At 39.6% G+C, this 18,347-nt stretch overlaps 1 long non-coding RNA gene across 1 annotated transcript; it reads right to left on the bottom strand.

The window, feature by feature from the left end:
* Positions 1 to 1,142: 1,142 nt before the first annotated feature.
* On the bottom strand, positions 1,143 to 17,140 carry LOC116782388. The gene is made up of 3 exons (XR_004355222.1): positions 17,048 to 17,140; positions 4,095 to 4,222; positions 1,143 to 2,761 (listed from the first exon to the last, which is right to left on the bottom strand). It is a non-coding gene; the product is annotated as an uncharacterized LOC116782388 (long non-coding RNA).
* Between the last annotated feature and the right edge of the window lie 1,207 nt (positions 17,141 to 18,347).

Here is an 18,347-nt window from a genome sequence, read left to right as displayed (position 1 = left end):
TCCCCTCCCTCTCCTGCCATCCCACTACATGGGCTGAAAAGGAACAAAAAAACCCCAGCTTCTATGGCAAACTCAGGGGCTTTTGAAATTGGAAGTCTACATTTTCTTAATCTTCCCCAGTCCCAATTTGTCGAAATTAGCAAGCCAACATTTTTCAGATTGCTGTTCTGTGGAGAGCTTAGCAATTACCTTTCATTGGCAATTTGGAATGAAACCAGAATTGTTCATTTTCAGAGTCATCTGCAATGGCAATTGACTGTTCTCCCTTCCTGCCTCTGGTTTGGGAAGTGTCAGAATTGTGTCTTTAGAAAGACAGACAGGCAAGTCTGAAGAAGAGATAATTGTTTGCAAATACTGCAGTGGCTAGTTTGAAGAGGAAAAGCCTCTTATTAACTTAAAATTTTATTTTAAAAGTATTCATTTCCAAAAATATTTGCCACGAAAATAGAAGATAGTTAAAGGAAAAAAAATATTCAAACTACATTGAGAAAACTGCATGTGGAGATTTGCAAAACTATATTTAGAATGACCACTGCCACAACTGGTTTCACCTTACTACTTTAGCACTTTTTTAGCAATCAGTTTTATTGAAAATGTGGAAGATTCAATGTTTGACTGTTGAGCTGATTAGACTGAGCAAAACCAGCTTTCCCTAAACAACAGGAGGGGAAAAGAATAAAACAACAATTAACCCATACCTTTGACTAGGAAATAACTTCTTAAACTCAAATACCATAAACTGGAATTCAACAGAGACGGAATCAGATTAGTTACTTTACCAGCATCTTTAAGATGAAGCATATCTACAATCCTCAGAGACAACAGAGAGACAGCCAAGCTGTCTGGGCAAACAAAATGCAGGGTTTGACCATTCTGGTATCTGTCTGTGGTGTGGTCTAAAACAATTCTACTCCCACACGTGTTTAAATACTATACTACAAACTTTAGGTAACCCTTATTTTTGTAAAGCAAAAAAATTAAGGATGAAAGATCTCCACTTTGACATTTGATTAGTGTATTTGATAATTATGCCTGCCAAAAAGGAACAGAAAATGCAATTAACAATGTAAAAAAAAGATAAATCAATTTTGAACCAAGACGCAAAGAAGAGTCCATTGACTGGATACTAATCATTGTTTATTTAAGTTGGCTCATATGAATGTAATCACTAAAAAACAAACAACAACAAACCCCCCCAAAAAACAAGGGAGGCAAGCTCAGTATTTAGTTAGAGTTTTGCTCAAAAATAGGCCTTGACTGTTTATAATACTGAAATATTTGCAGAGGTAGATCACTTGGGATAACATGAGAAATGTTTTGTGGTGTGCAAGTAGGCATGGGTACTGTTGGTGTGGTGAAGTGTCAAGTACCAGGAGGGAGTTCCCCAATGAAAATTGAAAACAGGAAAGGACATGACTCAGATTTTCAAGTGCTGCCAAACAATTGTAAAAAGCATTGCTAGGGTGACCTACCAAGTATTTGTCACACTTCCTTAAAGTCCTGAGAAGGAAATAATTGAAAGACATTGTTAATGTAAGTGGCTACTAAACCAGTCCAAGTTTTCACTGTTTGAGTTACTCAATGAGTGTAAAGTTGCACTAATGATTCCTACAAATGAAAACACCTTCAGGAAACAAGAGCGGTATGGTCTGTGACACTTGACCCAGCTGGCTGCTAATATCGTAGTGAGAGTCTATAAACATCATCTCCATAACACCAGCAGCTTTTAGAGTGCTTCTTGTCAGGTGTTCCCACACACACCTCAAGAGAGGAAAAACTGCAATGAACTGAAAAGAAAAAAATAAAAAAAGAGAGAGTGAGTTTGTTTCTCTGTTGTAGCCTTGGTGCACTGGCCAGCACAGCTTCACAGCCCAGGTATTTCTGTTTGAGCTTGGATCTTCCAGTAACATCTACAGCAGATGACTGAATGGCCAAAGTTTAAAGGAACTAACAGAGACAAAACTGCTGTTAAATCTGAAACTTAGTAGTCTGGCTATTAACATTCTCCCTTCACCCACGGAATGCAAGCTCTGAAGGTTTCTACACAGTAAGTAGCCACCTTTAACAAAGAGTTAAGCTATCTAGAAAAGCCTTAAACTCTTCTTGATCTACCTCCTCTACTGGATCATACTTTAGCTCTCTATAATAAAACCACAAGACACAATCATGGGGCACAGTCAACTATACACTTAAGAAACCACACACATACACCCAGTATTCCCTCTCCTCCCTTCATTATAGCCATTTTGAGTTTTAAATCAGATCTCTTGGTTAAGGCTCAGCTGGTATGCCACAAATTTCTTAGCAGTTGAAGATAAAACCGACAGAGAAGTCTAGTAAAGTTATTCTACAAATTTCCACAAATTAAGAGCCACATTCATGAGGTACCAGTTTGTTCAAATCTGTGATTTCTGTATTTACTCATCCATGAGATGCAATCTACCTCTTGTCCTGGGTGACTGTTTTCTACATGGATGCCCTTTCAGTAGTCTTGTTCTCTTCTGTATCTTCTTGCTACGCTCCCTCCTTTCTGTTCTGCCCTAAAGCATGTCCATTCCCATGCTTTAGTTTTTCTTCTCAAGCATCTTACCCTTTAGTATCATTTTTTTTTTTCTCCCTGTGAAAAGAATAACACACATACAAAAGGCTTCCCTCCCTCCTCAGTCCTCCTTTCACCACACATGTCCCTCATTTCTGTCCAATTCTTCAGCCACTTGGAAAGAGACTCCCCTGATCCCAGGATCTGCCCTCCAAAAAAGCCCTTTGATACAAAAGAGAAAAATATGCTAAAGAATTCTGAAAATGCTTTTGTTCTACAGTGTAGAATCTGTGAGCTTGATCTAAACCACTGGAAGTCTCTTGAAAGCCACTGAAACACTCAGTCCTCAGGTGGACTAAGCGTTAGGCTTTACAAAGAGGAACAAAATAAGATACACAGGTACAAAGTTTAAAGTTCGCAATACATCTTTAAAGAATATTTCACCTGCGCTGAAAAATGGGAAATTAATCAACAATGAAGCCCTTGACAGTAATCACAAACAGGAATTTCACCCAATGCTCCTGTGAGGACCTTGATGAATGTGCCTTGTAACTAAATGAAAGCATCAGCTGGCAGCTGAGGAGGGGTGCCTACATTAGCATTCCTGTTAAAATCAGGAAGATGCTTTTCAGACAGTGTCCCAATAGCTCCCACATTCAGCACTTTGGTTCATGGTACAGAATGGCCCCAGAGCACATGGACTGAATTTCTTTTGGACAAAAAGAAATTGGAAGACATTCTTGATGAGCTCAACCTGGATACTCCAGCTGCTAAAGGGCAGTCAGCCCATGGGACCTGACCAGAGCCAGTCCAAATTAACTACCTTAAAAAAGCAGATAGTGTAAACACTCAGTCTTTAGCACTGTTTGGCTCCACAAATCCATTCCCAGTGTGCTGTGCTAGTCATTGACACAGACCTAGCCATAGTCACCTTGAGATAAGACAGATCCATATATGCACAAGTATGCAAGTACTATATTACTGTACCATGCTCTTGTTTTTCTTACCAGATAAAACTTACTATTGATTTCATAAGGATTGCTTTTTCTCTGCTTTGTAGGCTTTCTTGTAAAACTGTGGGGACAAATGCCCTTTTCTGAGTTAATGTGTGAACAGAGGGCAGCATTAAAATAAGGCTTTTAGCATTCAAACATAATTATCACATGCAAGTTTGAAAAACATGGTTAAATACCACATAAGAAAATCCTCTAGAGAAAATCCTCTATATCTTTCTCAGTTGGCTTTTAGCTTTATTCCTGCAGTGTCCTGTAATACCACTTGGAGCACTTCTAGTCAATGGAACAAAAATACCCATAAGTCCTTTTAGCCACACAATACTTCCAAAGATACTTTGCCACTATGAAATATTTCATAATAACTTTAGATATTCTACTGTAGACATGTAGTAAGTCAGGAAGATTCCCAACTCCTGAATCAGTGAATCAAACACATCTCCTCTAACTATAACATTTCAAGTCTTATAAAAAGTACCAAACACAGCAACAGGCAGCCACGATGGTCCTGGAAAAAAAAACAAAACAGGAGAAAAACATACCTTTAGGCAACAAGCTGTTCCCAAAGCCAATGACTGAGAAGGAGATCTGTCTTTGCACAATTGTTCTAATCCATTGTTGTTTTTTCTGCCATTCTTTCCATTTTGATCAGTGTAGCTTTCGTCATTGACTGAATGGGAAAAGATTAATTCTTTATGCATTTATTTACCTTCAGAATCTCAACAATGATCCTCATGCCAAGATTTGTGTCTATCCACTCACTCTCTTTACTCTGACTGGTTGTACTGATTTAACTAAACTGGCAATCTGAAATTAAATTAACAACAGATAATGGACTGAATTATCTTCAGCTGTTTCTGATTTAGGATAATGCCCACAAATGGCACCTGCATTGACTAAAATAATTTGATTGAGTCAAACCAATGCAACTCCTTGATCATCTTCCTCCTGGTTTTTCAATCCTGTATTATTTAAGAAGGGCCATGACATAGAATTTTTCCTGGAAAAATGAAGATAAAACAATTCTCTAAGAAGACTTTTCTAATTAGAGATTATGACAAGGTGGAATGAAGAGAGATAGAAGGCATAAAAACTGTTATACTTAAAGCGTAACTGTTTGAGAAAGCCTGCTTTTGTGTGATTTCATTAACTAGGGTTATAAACTTGCTTCACTGTCAACCAGAGGGCTGGAGAAAATATTTAATGAGGTTTCCTTCAGATCTAGGCACTCTCCAATCTGTCTGCATCAATAAAAACTGAATAATGGCAGAGCTAGAAGATGGACAACTAGGTGAGTGTTACTTGTCTGGGTTAAAACAGTTTTCTACGTGAGACCTCACAGTATTATCATAAACACACATGCAACAAAAATAAATACATGGTTCTCCACAGTTTCTCCATCATACTGTATGGTTTCACATATTGCCATATATTATACTATAGCCATATACCTGCAGTACATCCCAGGATACTCAGGTTATTGTACGGTAGTGAGAAAACTGATCTGGCAGGAAAGTAGAAAGAACAGAGTGAACAGAGGTGAGCTGAAGGGAAAAGACAGTGACAGAAGGAGATACAGCAAAGGAAGAAAGATCTGATAAGAGGAAAATGTGCATGATCTGAAGATGTATTAGAAGAATAAGACTGAAACGAGAGAAGAAAACAGAAAGTTACTCCCGAATTTCTCCAATAATAATGCTTGCTACCTGAATGGCTACAAAAATAATAAACACATCACCCAAATGATTATTAGGCTGGAACTGTCAGTACAATTTGCAGATCTAAACAATTCACTTTTCACTTGTGGGATACAGGCTGCTGTCTGCTGCCATTACCACCATCATGGCTGCCTGTTGCTTACTATTGCAGGGAATAGGTTATGCCACATAGGCTCTGCAATTGGTGAGGTCCCTACATCCCTTCAGATTGCTTAGGTGATCTGGCATTATGTACCAATGCATGGTCCAAGGTTAGGATATGTCTGGGAACATATACATCCTCAGGCTTAGATCTAAATTCTGCTTACCAAAAGGGAGAATTGAGCCCTGTGTATCTGAACATCTGGAGGCACAGCCACAGACTGATTGTGGAATAGTCACACAGGCTCGAGAATACAACAGCCTCCTCTCTCTCTCTCGTCGCCTTCATGCATGTTTTTTTCCTGACTTATACAAATGTAGGAATGAATAAACTGTGAAAAGTGGCCAGGAGATCTTGCTTTGCTGGGGGCTCTGATGTGACCTCAAGAATGTTATGTCACCCTGATTTCAAGCTTCCCCATCCTTAAAACTGTAGCCTTCTCTATCTTCTTAGTCTCCATCTTGTTTTTTTTTAATTGCTATTGCTTTTCTTTTGTCCATAAGGAATGAAAGCAATTTAGATTCTTTAACACACCTTTCAAAAAAAATCCACCCCAGAACCCCATACCCAAACTGCAAAACCAAAGGGGATCTTGAGTTAAGACAGCCATCAAGCCAGTGCAACTTGGGTTGGCTACAGTAGTTAAAATTTACAGACAAGATCATAGTTGAACAAAAGATGCTTATACTGAGTTCTATCTGGAATCTGTCTTCACTGTTATTTTAGGTACATGCCAACATAAGTTCATCATATGCCACCTTCTGGTGCATAAATGTAACTTTTATCTTTTGGGCAATGATAAAAAAGTGATAAATGATGTATGCATGCAACTTTCACTTCGATAAGGAGAAATAAATTAAAGTATATTAATCTAAATAATCTAGCATCTTCTGATACTAGACTGGTTTAACGTGCACACTGGGGAATAGAAATAAAGCATAGATGCAGTCATGATACTCCTTTCCTATATAAGTAAGGTTCATATAAGTTCAAGACTTTGAACTCAGGACTTACGTGCCTTTGAGTATGTGGCCATTAGCATGACTGGTTGTAGACCTGCTGTGAGGTCCACTTGTGCTGACTGCAAGGCTCAGCAGGGGGGAAATGCTGACAGAGGTTTTGCATTTTACCATTTAGATATGTGTGGCTTTTAGGCTACACCGAGGCCAGCGAGGAGATTTTGGAATCCATTCACTCAGACTCCATTTTTACTATCATGAAAAATTATAGCACTGCTGCTTACAGAGGATGAGCCATTAAGAACAGAATAAAAAGAGGATGGTTACATAATGTTCTTCCTTATGGTTCTCAGCAACATTCACTTTTAGTTTTTCAGTGTCATGAGAGTGCCTGAATCATGGCCGGTATTTTGCAGGTCCTGCACACATGTGGCCTTGTGAACAAACATGGGCTTACTGTTAAGGAAGCATTCATTTACTCACAAGCACGCCGCTCTAAGAAAAGGTTTAGCCCCCACATGCTGCAAAATGTGATCACCCTATGGCTATAAGGAAGACTCATTATTATTTCTTGAGATTATAGCAACAAGGGGGTCCATTCATATTCTTAGGAGGAATTACGAGGAATACCATGGTGCTGGTGCTGAAAAGCAATTTAAAAGGACAATAATTCTACTCCATCTCACGAAATACTGTAATATTTGGTGTTTCTGTCTGAAGGTTAACTCATGCAACCACATGACTACCCATGACCTTTATCTCCCTCTATAAAAGTAGTCTTTCATCAGCATGGTTAAAGGTCTAAAGCTATAAAATCTGAATCCCCGGGCAAGGTGGCAAATAGAGAAGAACTCTAAGTTATAACATATTTTAAATAAATCTTGTGACTTTGAGTCATCTTTGAATGGATGGCACTTGGTTAATGTAGCATGTCCTAACTTCTCCTTAAGCTCTGCTGATAATCTCAGCGCCCAAATACGAATGTGACAGGCAATATCATTTTAAGAGAATTGTGTGGAAAAGATGGTTCTTTCCAGCATACTTGCATAGGAGCTGGCAGTAGGAGGCCTTATTTCCAATTGCACTCTGCAGAGTTGTAAATGCCATTTGAGCAAACAAAACAACAGAAATTGCATCAAGTATCTTTTTTCCATCTCATTGCTTTTATTTCACTTCATGAGGAACTGCTGTGTATAGAATGGACTAACTACTGCAATGGATGGCCTGCTGCTCAAATAACAAAGGGTGAGATCTAGAAACTCTGGATTTCTACATTCAGCTCTGCAAGATTTGAAATGTGGCTCCGATGAAAGCAGCCAAACTATATTCCTTAGTTATGACTACTATTAATATCTAGTGTATTGCATAGCTCGTGAGACACTTGGATTCAGACCCCTATAATATGACATACTGCAGAAATGCAGAATAGGAAGACTGGTCGAGCCCCCAGGGTGCTTATTACCGAATATCACACAGTCATTTTTGGATCCTCATTGGCACACATTATGCCAGTTTTCAGAAGTCCCAAGGGGAAATAGCTCTCAGCAATAAGAACCAGGGCTGCAGATCTTCAGCATCCCTCAATATGAGGCTTAAGAAGTGAACACATTCTAAGATCCTGTGGCCAGAGTTTCTGGATGGCAATAATTTGTTTACAGCATACAGTCTGCCAGCAGCAAACCAAGTTGTTTTAATAGGGCCTAGAAAATCTCCCAGACATTGAAGCTCACAGCTTTAGCAAACATTCTGAAAATGCTGGTAGCTGTCCTTGTGCTCATCAGAGTGTGAAGCAGAACTCATCTACATTCTCCAAAGGGTTCATTAATCATTGCTCAGTCTTTACAGTTAGTATGGTTTGACCAACACGCCTTAGGAACGCTAATAAGAAATGTAAGAATGGCCAATTTTTTCTCAGTTAAAGTACCCCACATACTATCCAGGCTGTTATAATGAAACAACAGCAAACATGAACAACACAAAAACCCCAAACAAACAAACAAACAAAAAGAAAAGCAGCGTGAGTCCCAAACTGCTGCTATTTATTTTCATGCCAGCACTAAGCAGTGCAACCATCCACTAAAAGTTGAGGTGCGAAGGCTTTTACCAACTCTGCACAACATAAAGTAAGAAGCAGAGAATATCATTACAGAGTCATTTCCTAATGGGAAGATAAGTGATTACCACAATTTCCCAAGGGCTGATGTATAAAGTACATAAACGAACCTGGAGTCCTGAAATCCTATTCAGTGCCTAATACACATGTATTTTGGCAAAACCTCGCTGAAGTCAACTAGAACTTCAGTTCAAAGACATGTTTTAACACAAGCTATGTTAACCCTCTTTTCCTTCAGTAAGGCACTCCTCTTATTTGCAAAAAGAGGTTTGGTCTCCACTCTTCCTGGATCCTCCCATGCTGAGTCTGGGACCTACTGGAGGCTTTGAATTCAGTTATTGAATTTGTGTCCTTTTCCTTTTTTTTCTTTCATTTAGGACTCCAAGCCCATCTGAGATTGTGTTCCAGTTAATTTTGTTTCATTTTTTGTCGGTGCACAGAAAAGAGGCCAGCATTTCTTGTTTGAATGCTGGGTATTTTGCTTCTGATTACAGTGAAGCTAATTATTCAGTATGTTTAGTGGGTCTACTTTAGCCTCAGATTTTCTCAGGTCCACTCAATTTTTTATGTATTTTAATCCCTCACATTACAATGCCAACATATCACTGCAGTACAGGCACATGAAATGGCTGTTTCTGCAGCTGATGCTCCTTCACAGATGCTCAGCAAACACTGCAACTGAAGAACAGGAGTTTGCATGATGGTCCAAATGCCTTGCCAAAAGCCTTTGACAGCTATCTTTTTCAGCCTATGTACATAACTTGCTTTCATATACTTTAACTTAAGCATTCAAGGTTTAGAAAACAGAGGGCACAAAGCAAAATAACTGCTGTATGGAATTTAGATGACTAGGCTGTCACTTGGTCACATACATTTTTGACAATAACAATTTGGAAGCCTCAGTTTTCTTCTCTCTCAATACTACTGCTTTTCCCCTTCTCCTAAACACTAACAAGTTACCTGTGGTATTGTTTTAACAAAGGGTCAAGTCAATCTTCAACGGGACAAAAAAAATATCACTAGGTATATGGTTAACAAGAAAAATGTATCTTAGAGTTTCCTTTGATGAAAGTAACTAGTGTTTTACAACTAAAATGAAGAGGAACTTAGGTTTAGAAAGCAGCGCTGTTATCTTTTTAAGCAACTTGAATGTTGCCATCAACGTTTCCTTGAATGCATACCTGTCCTTCTCTGAAAAACGTGTGGGTTTAACAAGCCTCATGCCTACTAAGCTTTCCAGAACCTTTTTCACAAGAGAGGTAATGTGCATTGCTCCTCCACGTATTTGTCACCTTCCCTCTAGCTTCAGCATTCTTTCAAACCCTTTCATCTGAACAGAGCTGTAAAAAGGATCAAAATAACAAGGTAGATGCTGTCTCATGTTTACATCTATCAAAACTTGAGCAACGAGTGTAAAATTTGTTCTACTTTCTGTTTGTGGCTGCAAATATGCATGTAAAACAGGATGTGACTTCCAACATAGCTGGTGCAAATTCAACAGCATGTAGAGGTCTTCTAAGCACCTAAGAAGTCAATCAGCTTTGTAAGACAAGACATGCATCTGCAGGTGAGCCCCAGCTGGCAGACATAAATATCCCTCAGACCAACAAAAAGCAAGAAAGAGAAGCATGAAAGCAGCTCTGCGGTCAACACTTCTTCCTCTCCGCCCTTTCCTACCACCACAAAAAAACACAACTGTCTGATACAAATGAGGAAAGTGGTTTTTAGCCACTCCATTCTTGACAGAATATGAGACTGATTCTGCAATGTTCATGCCTGAGTTAGTAGACTTGTCTAGTAGGAGGCACCAGCAAAGTACAGCACCGTCCATGAAGACTTCTTAGCATTGGTGCTAAATAGTGTGGCAATAAAATATTGTTACCAGCTTCCTGTAACTACATTATGTTTTGTTTAATCAGGGGACCTAAATGGGGTAGGCACTGTGAAAAATCTAGAGGCTGAAGCTCAGACTCCTCTTACGTTAAAATAATAGCCAATAAAGTGGCATTTATACACTTTTGGTATTCTGTAAGATGTTTGTTTTGGGTAAGCTACAGCTGGAACTTCTAAATTAAATCACTAGCTGATCTTAAGGACAGTTCTTGATAAAGCATGAGGAAGAGAATACAAATAAAGTAATAAAACTCAAATGTATTACTAAATAAATAATTGGTGTTTCTATCTCTTGCAGAAACAACTGGAGGATAGCCAAGAAGGGATGAGAATGTCAGACACTCCTCTGCAGACCCTGAAAAGCAGCCACGTGGAACAGAGAGAATCACAGAATTGTAGAATGTCTTGGGTTGGAAGGAACCTTAGAGATCATCTAGTTCCAACCCCTTCTGCCACAGGTAGAGACACCTTTTCCTAGACCAGGTTGCTCAGAGCCCCATCCAACCTGGCCTTGAACACCTCCAGGAATGGGGCATCCACAGCTTCTATGTGCAAATGTTCCAGTGTCTCTGAAATACGGAAAATGTGTCAAGTCAACATGTCTGATGTCAGATGAAAATTTTCCAATATCGACTAACTGAAGAGTTTATAATTTGTCCTTTTTGCTAGTGGAGGGCTTGTACCCTAGCCAGTACTTTGGTATAACAATTTAATGAGAAACAGCCAGAAGTTCACTCTCTAAAGACAAATGGGATTTCACCTTGACAAATAAAGCAAGTATTGATTGCATGTAATTCATGCCTCAAAGTCTCAAAGGAGGCTTGACATACATACAAGAAGTCCTTACCATTCTCCAACTTTCTCTTCTTGGAATTCCTTGTATAGGCCAGGATTTATTTTACAAAAGTATAAATACCTTCTTATGGTAAATTCAACAAAACCAGCAATTTTTGAACTCTGGCCTTGGTTGTATCAGAGTGAATCTGAAACACCCCACTGTGTTCTGCAAGTTCCTTCCAACCAACAAAGAAAGCAGAAGTCAGGCTCTGGAGTTCAGGTCCCAGCCTGAGTCAGAAATGAGACAGATAAGTGCTTTTAGCTCAAAAGAAAAGCTCAATATAATCACAAGATGGTCTGCTTCACTTACTTCCTTGAATTGTCATCAGTAGGCACCAAACAGTGCATATTTTAGTACTAGGAACTAATTGGAATGGATTGCTGTAAGACACTTATGAGAAGCTGGCCTTTTAATTTATTTTCAAAGTAATAGTCCATATTGACAGGCCATTTTGCTTCTGCAGAAGCATAGAGCAGGGGCACTGCCTTTACTGTGAACCTACTTTTGTCTATTTCTGGCAAGTATCCTAGATTTTGTAATTTAATATTCCTGCCAAAAGCACTGGAAACATTTGAGACAATCCTCTTGGGATTAAGGACAAACTGTGGATTACATTCTTGGCATTGGGCTACACTGGAAGCCAGACTTTTTCTTGCTATCCTTGAATATTTGTGAGCTAAGCAAATAAGACCACAGCAGAATTAAGAGTAATTTGATGCTGTTTTACTCTTTCTTTTCAAACCATCCCAGGATCTACTGCACTTTTAGTCTAGGGAATGTGTTCAGGTCAAGAGATGTGTTTATTCTCATTAACCTTACATATTTTAAAAGCATGAACAGGTTGTGGTGTGACTGAGGACAACTTTCATTTCTTTTTTTTGCACACTAGAACATGTGTACTCAACCATGAATTCTGCTCCTGCTTCACAGATATAGGGGATCAGTAGCATGAGGACAGCCACAATGAATCAGACCAAACCTATAAAAAGCCAGGCTCCTTCCTCTGCCAGTGGCCAGGGATGGGTACTTTGGGAAAGAGTACAAAAAACAGGGCAAGGTTGACTCTTCCTCTACATATCCTAGTGAGATCTGGTAATTTGGTGTTCAGGGACAGCCAGACTCAGAGGCTGGTTTTTCATCTGTGCCTTTAAAAGCCTTTCTGTGATCTGTTTAGTTCCTTTTTTAAGTCCATTTGCAGGCCTGGTCTCTGTAACACCCTGCTCCTATCAGTCTTGGTTTATTTCTACCGTGCTATATAAAGAGAACTTGCCTGTGTTTGATTTAAACCTTCTGCCTGGTAATTTCAATAGGCACTCGGACTTCTTGTTCTGTGATAGAATAATCCCCTCCCTAATCACCCTCAGACCATATGTTGAATACCAGGTCATCAGCAGTAGAACCACTATCACCACTATCTGTCCCACAACACTCTGGTGGAGCAGGGACTAGATGTAGAAACACAGAAGGAAATACCAGGACAAAACAAAGAACATAAGATAAAACATAGGTTTTATCTTCTGCCATCACCACACCTACAAATTACTGGGAAAACTTTCAGAAAAAGAATTTCACGGAATCTCAACAGTTTCTGAACTTACTAAATAATAACCAAACCCTTCAAGGATCCAGTAGGTCTCCTTGCAGAACAAGCCCAGGGTTTTGTACTTTAAACAAAGAAACTGCTCGAGCTAATGAATGACAGCTGTTAGAGTTCACCTTCCAGTACTTCCAGGAAGGGCTGGAAAACATGCTAGTGGAGACATTTTTCAAGATTCAAATTCCTCAGTGCTGAACAAGTCAATTAAATATATCACACTGTTCAATGCAAGCTGTAACTTGCCATCTGAGTTTATGGAGAACTTGTCAAAAAATTACACAAGAAAGTGTACAGCAAAACTTAAAACATAGAAAACTGTGAACAGTTAAGTAATTTGTCTTTTACAAAAGTGCAACTGAAATAACTGAGCTACAGATAACATTGACTTCAAATTAGCAAGAAATCAGTCAGTTTAAAAATTATAAGAACTAAAAAACTTTGCCTATTTTCTATATTCCAAGATTATTCTTTGAGGAAGCTGTCTGCTCTCTAAAATGTTCATGCTTTCATGAAGCTGACAAAAATGCCATGAAAACATAACAGGAATGAGTCAATATGTTTTTAGAGCAGTATCTTCCACAATTCCAGAGTACTAATAGAGAGTATTAACACTGATAAATGGTTTTGAATTATCTAGAGAAATGTTACAGCAGTATTAAAAATAATTAACTTTTCTGTTACATTGGACGGTGCAAATAATGTTCCACAAGGACTTGATGCACACTTCTAAGACAGTTTAATATTGTTTGTCCAATATCTGTTCTTACAGCTAAATATAACAAAACAGACCACAATGATAGAGAAGGATTAGACTAATACCAGAGTGAGGCAATGTAACTATTCAGCTAGTGCATCATGCCTTCAGCTCCAGAAGAGAGGAAAAGTTTGACACTTGTGGGAGAGGAAAAGTTGCAGGAGTTTTACACAAGAATGAGAAGAAAACAGCTCTCTTATGAGAAGAACTCTCCAGACAACAACCCTAAGGGCTTGTGTTACAAGATACAGGACCCTTAGGGAAAACCAGTGATGAGCATGTGATAAGTCTAGCCAGGGATTTTCAAGGTGGTTTTGAAAAACAGGGAAGGAAGGCATCAGGACAGGGCTCTGGGTTTTATTACACTGAAAAAAAAAGAAACTGAAGAAGTTCTCAAAAGGGAAAATAATGCAGTGCTGAGATCCAGTATTGTTTGGGACACTCATTTGAAAGCTGAAAAGACAATTAAATGCCTCATGACAAGGCGTGCTCTGGCAAGATGGCCAAGTTACATAAATAAACAAAACAGGAAGTCTGATGCTGAGATGGTGCAGCTGCCCTACAACATCCTACACCTTATCAGCATTTTTGAGATCTCTGGTAGGGAGCTGTACAGAGTAAGTTCTGGACAGACAGTAAAGAATTGATTCTGTGTTTTTCAGTACACTGACTCAAATCCATTTCAGTCCTTGCAAACCACACTACCCGAGAGGGCTCCCTTGCAGCAGTTGCCCACTTTGGAAAACTAACTTTTAAAAAACATTAGTAGTTTCCAAACTAACTGTCACAAACTTCCCCCAGAAACTTCTGCTCTCTGCCTTTGCTGTCTGCTCTCCTCCAAAATACCCTCATCTGTATGGGGCCTGCTCCATTTCTCCACTCCAGCCCAGTCCCCAGGTTCCTGCCTAGACTTGCCTCTACAGTCCCTGGGTTCATCTCTGGTGTGCTAGTTTGCTTTGGTGACATTTCCCCATCCACAGAGCTAGACCAATGTGAGATGAAAGATTAAGAAACTCAGCAAACGAAGGAAGTGAAAGTTGTGATTCAACAGATGATGATTCTCTCTTAGGCAAGACTGAAATCAGAGTGCTGCCAAGACATTCATCAACTGGCCTTTTAAGGTGCCCTTTTTCAAACCAGGCAGTAACAAAACGTTGTTCTTTCTCAGAGTTTTGAGAAAAGAAAAAGCTACTAAAGACAGTGGGTTAATTTAGAAATCCCCTAACCTGCTGACACAGATCTGCAGTGTTTCACTTGGGAAATACATGCATTTCATGGGTAAGCAATGTGTTCCTGACACATACTTTGCACAAGGTGACAGTGGTCACCATTCAAGGAGCTAAAGGGTTAGGATTCTCCATCCTGGTGAAGAGACTTTTGGAAGACCTGATGGCATGTATAGGAAAAATTCTTCACTGTCTCTTCAGATATTCAAGAATGAGGAGTCATCAATGATGCTAAGAAAAGCTGTGTTCTAGACAGCCCTACAGACCACCATGCTCCTTGCCTGAGGATTTTCTAGGTGCAGAAAATCCTCAACAGAGACTGAACGAGCATTTAGAAGATACCTGTTTATAGTCACTAACTAGATCAACCACACCAGGTTCAGGAAATTCCTAAAGTGAAAACATGCACAGTCTGGGAAAGTATCTGGCAGAAGTGTCATCTGGCATATTGCTTTTGGATTTGGCTTGCTTTTAGTCAGGACAGATAGTTAGAACTGGTAATTGAATATTGGCCATGGCAAAACCTGTAGTTATAACTTCTTTGAACTAACAGCATGAGGAAAGAGTATCTTGACAGCAAATAATGTACTAAACAGGCCTTACCATCAGTTTTTTGGAGGCAAGGCAGGAAAAACAGCTTATCTTCTTTTCTGTAAAATTCCTGCCCGACCTTACCCCTGCAGTACAGTGTAAGGGTGAGATTAAGATGGTGCAATAAGCCTAGACTTCCACCAGGTGGTAAACTAGTCCCACAGTGCCAGGCTAAAAATGCCTCAGCCAGGGACCATCATTAGTCCCAAACTGCCAGATTTAAAACGACCACAACACCTGTCTTGTGTACTGTCCACAGTTCTCACAATGGTCATCTTCCTTGTCAGCAAGGGTGACTATAGTATCTTTTTCCATGGAAACTGCTTTCCTGTCCTAAAGCCCCCTGTTGATTCTCCCTGTCACTGTCTTCCTGCTAATCCTGTGTTGGGCAGTGGCACCAATATAGCTACTTCCTTCCCAAGATTTCTACTTCGATAACTGTAACTATTAAAAAACCCTGCTGAATACTATGTGACGTTCACTTATGTGTGTGTCCTACAGAAATGTGATCAGCAAGTGCAGATTGAGAAGTTCTCTGATTTAAAAATCTTGAAAACCACAGCAAAGTCTACAAAAGAAATTTAGAATGTATTGGTGTGATAACAATTCAGTCCAGTTGAGTAAAGATGAACTAGAACCTAAAACATAGCTTTCATTGTGCCACCATGTCTTACACCAGGAAAAGTTATGGACACACAAAATAGTAGGACAGCACTGTAGCTCTTGTAACCCAATTTGCTGCAGTTACCACAGAGAAAAGTTTTAGCATCTTTCTTGCAACAGTGGGAAAAGTCTTATTTTACACCATAATAAAATGAGTAGTTCTTTCTGACACCCTTAGAATCAAGGCTTCTTGGTGGGCATTACTGAACTTAGGGAAGCATAAGCACATGATTTTAAATCTACAAATTCAAAGTTCAGTTCTGTAGTTGTACAAGAGCTTTTCAAAGACTATAAATCTCTGGAGCCCTGTAGAGCTGCAGACACGTCTCTTAAGACTTGTGAGCTAACTCAGCTTAACCATACAATATGTACCTGTTATTCCAGAGAAGACAGAAGGGTGTGTATTTTGGCTTCTGGATGAACTTTCATAACGGTAAACATTACATTTAGTGTGCATAAACAGCTACAGTGGCTGCAAGAAAAAAAGAAGATTGTGGCAGTAGGGCAGGGGAGTAGTGTGTTTGACCTGGATCTCGGTACGAGAAAAGAATTCTCTCCTACAGATCCCTTCTGCTCATTCTTTCCCTTTCCTTGGAAGTCTGGAAGAGAAGGTTGTGCTTTGGCTTTTTAGCCTAGATGAAGTCACATATGCAATATGTTTGCAATATGGTTTTGGAAACCTGATGTTTTATGAAGACGATGCTATGTAACAGTAAATCTGAAGATAGAGCTGAAGGAAGGGGACAGAGGAATTGGGAAACAGTGGACAAATCTCTCATCACTGGGAAGATGTAAGTACCTGATCTGGAGTGCTAATACATTTCCAGAGGAGATTGCAGACAGCATATTTTGGAGCCTGACTGTTAGTGCAAACCTCTTTAGGGGACCCACTGTCTTTGGGCAATGCTACATTTCACTTTTTCACTTCTCTTTTATTAACTATGGAAAGATGATCAATCATTAGAAGAAGAAAGGTTTTCCTAAGGCATTGCGTAACTCACCTTCCAGGAGGTAGCCTGAAGGAATTCCAGCACAGCAGCTTCTTGTTCTGTAGCTGTCCTTTCCCTCCTTCATACACCCAGGAGAATCAATCCCGCATTAAAAAACCCCAAAGAATAAAAGAGGGATTCTTATGAACCTGCCTCCAGACAAATTACTGAGATGACAGATGTATAAGGAAAGGTTTTCTTCTTCCTCTTATAACCTTCACATCGCCTACTGTTTCAGCTCAGTCACCAAAGCTTTTACTTCTCTCTCACTATAATCATACTGAGATAATAACTTAATTCAACTTGTATTGCCATGCAAAACCTTAGAGATGACCTCTGTTAAACAAGAGCGCTTGTCTAACTTTGCAAGCCCTCGAAATCTTTTTGAAGTCACAATAAATGCTTTGTGTGGTAGAATACACTGGATGAGATTGGTTCTTTTAATTTAAGAAGTAACAGAAATGCCAACTTGATGGTAAATTTTCCTGTTCTCAACGCATCTTTTTCTTCCCATTTTCTGATAAGCAACTGTAAGGGAGGTACTTTTGAATTGGATGATCAATGGAGCATAGAGGCGTGAGAAAGGAATCATATTAGGATGTGAAACCAGCTAGAGTATGGTACAATGTAACTTCATGGTACAAGCTAATTGTAAGGTCCATTGTGCTTTTTAGCAAGTCAGCCTGATATCCCCTATTATCAGAGCTGAGGTCTTCCTTAGTTTTGCTACATACTGCAAGATGGATACATCTACCCTTGAAACACAGTGGTAGAGGTCATACATAGGGGTGAGAAAGATGATGATGGGAGGAAGATTCTGTGGGCAGGGGTCGCTCGCCCCTTGCCCTACAAGTAGGGCACGCGCAGACTGTTGCCATGAGGTAATGATCAGGCGGTGTTTGGCTGCCACTCAGGCATCACCTTATACTGCGTACTGGCCCTACGTAGTGTAATGTGGAACTGATAAAGTGGGGTGTCTGGACTGCTGAGCTGAGCGATACTCATCCTACCACCGAGACTGTGTTGCTCCGCGGGGACGCCCGCTAAGCACGGGCACCGACCAGCTGCTGCAGATCCTGACAGCCCTGGCCTGTCTGTGTGGGTAAGCACAGTTTATTGATAGGAAGCAACTGAGAGAACAAACTTTTTCTTTTTAATATCCTTTTAGTGTTCCTTTAATTCCCCTTTTCATTACTGAATATTGTTACATAATATTTCCCTTTAATTTCCCTTTTTACTAACCAATATTGTGTTAATAGTTATCCATAATATTGTGTTAAGATCCCTTTTTCGGTATCCCTTTAACCCTTCC

Source organism: Chiroxiphia lanceolata, chromosome 2, assembly GCF_009829145.1.
Source record: "Chiroxiphia lanceolata isolate bChiLan1 chromosome 2, bChiLan1.pri, whole genome shotgun sequence".
Lineage (NCBI taxonomy): Eukaryota > Metazoa > Chordata > Aves > Passeriformes > Pipridae > Chiroxiphia > Chiroxiphia lanceolata.
Note: the sequence above shows the minus strand (reverse complement) of the source record. Positions and strands in the feature narration are given on the sequence as shown.